Below are 3422 nucleotides of genomic sequence, written 5' to 3'. Positions count from 1 at the left end.
CTAAGCACCTGCTGCTGCTGCTGCTAAGTCGCTTCAGTCGTGTCCGACTCTGTGCGACCCCATAGATGGCAGCCCACCAGGCTCCCCCGTCCCTGGGATTCTCCAGGCAAGAACACTGGAGTGGGTTGCCATTTCCCTCTCCAATGCATGAAAGTGAAAAGTGAAAGTGAAGTCACTGAGTCATGTCCAACTCTTAGCGACCCCCTGGACTGCAGCCCACCAGGCTCCTCTGTCCACGGGATTTTCCAGGCATTAAGCACCTACTGTATACTAATGCTGTCGACAATATCATTAAGAATACAAACAATTATAAGGTAGATACAGTTTCTATTCTAAATAAGGTTGGTGCTATTGCCTGTCAAATTATGTGCTATCTATAAAGTCATAAGGCTATTTCTGAAACAAAATATGCAAACATGTGAAGCATTACATCCAAATGGACTGATGCCCTTCAGAGCCATCTTGTTCTGTGGCCAGGGTTGCTTACTAGTGATGCAATTTTTAATTCATAATTTGAGCTGCTTAATTATAGAAAAATTAGAAACTATAAGTGTAAAGAAGAAAAGTCATCCATAATTCCACCACAGTTGACCCATTGTTAGTAGGGTCTCAACCCAGTTTTTGCCTATGTGACTGTTTTCTTTTCTTCTTTTAACAAACATGAGATCAAACTATTTTTTAACCTAATAGTTACACCTAATATTATAAATTGAGTCTTCACATTGTTAAAAACTGCAATGATTCTGATGTTGCTGGAAATGATTTTTGGAATGCCTTTTTTAGAATCGCTTTCAAAGTCAGTTCATGAGATGCATTTATTTTTGTTACTTTCAGGACATACCTTGCTTTTGGCCTAGTTCAGTATTCCCCACATCAGAATCCACTTTTGTCAGAGTTGGCTCTGGATAGCATTTTGCGTTTGTACATGTAAAACCCACTCTGGAAAGGCAGAGAGGTGTCACGTATTAGAAAAAGTCAGGGACTTCCCTGGAGGTCCAGTGGTTAAGACTTTGTGCTTCCACAGGTTCGATCCCTGGTCGGAGAACTAAGATTCCACATACCACATGGCATAGCCAAAATAAAAGAGATTAAAAAAAAAAAAGTCAAAAGGCGAGTTGCAGGCTCTGAAGGCAATTCCCTAAGGCGTTCCAAACACGCTTTCTTGGAACAAGGTCATGGTCACTCACTGAGCCCTACCCTGAAAGGACAGCTCTCTTGTCAACCATGTAATTATTAAGAATAGTAAGCACATTGGTGTGCCAAGCACTTTGCCCGTGAATTATACACCTATTAACCCAGTGAGTCATTACAGACAACAGATGAAATAGGCGCTAGAATGATTCCCTCTAAAGGCAAGGAAACAGAGACCGGAGAGGTTAAGTACCTTATCCAAGATCACACAGCAAAAATATGGTGGAACCAGGATTCGAGTCCAGCCAGCAGAATTCCAGAACCCGTGCTCTAGCCATCACACTTCATATCCTCTCCATGTTAGATGCTTAAACAAAAGTCTTATCACTTTATAGTTGCACCTAATTTGGGGGAGCCTTGAGGGCTTCCCAGGATGTCTCTGACTGAGACTGGCTCCTGGGTACCCCTTAGAATTTAGTCTGGTTTCCTCTCCTTGGGTAGCGGCCTCCACTGTACTGTCTCTTGTGTTTGCTTTTCCCTGGGACTGGCTCCCCTCATCCTTGCTCTCCCTGAAAACAACTGCAGACACCTTTTAATTGTTTTCCTGTGATGCCTACAGCAAAGCAGATGGAAGTAGGGGTGAGGAGGGAGTGTAAGGCATAAGCAAGTTGCAAGGTTCTAGGAAGCTTCACACAATCTTTAGAGACATGTGAGTGAACTCGACCTACTTTTGTTAAATAGACTTTTGAGGCCATGACTCCCTAGCTCTTCTTCCAGTTCTTTCCTTGGCAATCATTCCACTCAGCCTTGTTGGGGTTGGATACTGGGTCTACCACTCAGATTAGGCTCAAAGTGGGTCTTGGTTGGCATTGCTGTTGAGCTCGGTAACTCTCATCCTTGTTTTCTCTGCTTGCTCTGAGATCCCAATTGAGAGCAGCAGCCTGCTTTTCCTTTCCCCCGATTTTGGCCTGAGTAGGGTACAAAATTCATAGTTCACCCGAGGGCCTTGGTGATTGACATCTCCTGAACTTATCAGGAGATCCATTTTGTCCGTGTATCTTTCCTGACTCTTCAAAGTGTCCCCTTTCTCTCCCTTCCTTCCAGCCCTGAGAGTGGAGTTACAGAATTGTGGTTTAGCGATTTCAAAGTACTCTGACCATGCAAAAGAGGAAGAGATAGAATTCTCTCCAATTGGATGGGAGGTTCATTTCTCTGTAGTGCCTAAGTGCACCAGGAAAGAGCTCAGTGTGAACTGGCACAGTCAGTCAAGGAAGGTCTGCTGGCACATTCAGACCTTGACCTTGAACCTGGAGAGTGAAGGGAGTCTGGATGGACATGAGAGAGAACAAGAGTGTGAGAACTGGGGGTGGGTGGGTGGCTCCGGGTATTGTGTTTGGAGAGAATGAGGCTGCCTGAGAAGGGTAAGATGAACGATGAAGACAAGATTTATCCAGTCCTGCCAAATTTTGATGCATATCAGAATCGCCTAGGAGCAGTAAAAACCCTTAGTGCCTCAGCCACATCCCATACCAATTCAATCAGAAGGTCTGGGGTGGGGAGCCAGGCTTCAGTGGGTTTTTAAAGATCCTCAGGTGATTCCAACACGCAGTCAGGTTAGGAATTATTTCCTTGCTTTGTTACCTACAAGTATTTGAGACTTTGTGGAGAGACCCACAGTGCAGTAGGATGAGAATAGAAAATGAAGTTGGACGTGAGGCAGAAAGGACAATGATGGAAGAAGATGAAGCCAGGGAATAAGTCAGTTCATAAAACACATGCTGTGAGATACTGCACAATTGCTTGAGTGGCCAGAATTTGGACCTGAGCTTCCTTGGAGCTGAAACGAGAAAAACTGAGCAGTTAGGAAAGTCATATGATAGGACCCACCAGTGCTTCCGGTTGGAGGTTTCTCCCCAGACTCTTCAGAAAGGGGGATCCACGCAGGGCTGTGGACAGGGCATCCACGGTGCCTTACACGAAGCCAGGAGTTTCACATGGGCTACTGGCTAGAACTCAAACACTCCTTCCTGGTGGCCTTGGAGGTCACTCGAGGCCAGAGTCAACTACTTGGAGCTAATGCAGTAGGAAAGGTTGATGATGTTCCCTAAACTCTTGGTTTCTGTCTGTAGCTAACTTAAAAATCCTCCCATCTCCCCGGCCTCCTGGCTCAGTTTAAACTAATTAACTGTACTTGTTTGCCTGCACATGCCGTGTCTGCACTTTGTCTTTCCTGTGGTCATTTCTGATGGCCGGCAGTCAGCTGGTCACTTCCTTCAACAGGCCAGGGGCTT

At 45.3% G+C, this 3422-nt stretch overlaps 1 protein-coding gene across 1 annotated transcript in view; it reads left to right on the top strand.

Annotated features, from left to right (window-relative positions):
- CLSTN3 (calsyntenin 3) overlaps positions 1-3422 on the top strand; it is a 30993-nt gene that overhangs the window by 23747 nt on the left and 3824 nt on the right. The gene's annotated exons all lie outside the window — the stretch shown is intronic.

Source organism: Bison bison, unplaced genomic scaffold (assembly GCF_000754665.1).
Source record: "Bison bison bison isolate TAMUID 2011002044 unplaced genomic scaffold, Bison_UMD1.0 scf7180017845551, whole genome shotgun sequence".
Lineage (NCBI taxonomy): Eukaryota > Metazoa > Chordata > Mammalia > Artiodactyla > Bovidae > Bison > Bison bison.
This window is presented reverse-complemented; position numbering and strand designations above follow the sequence as displayed.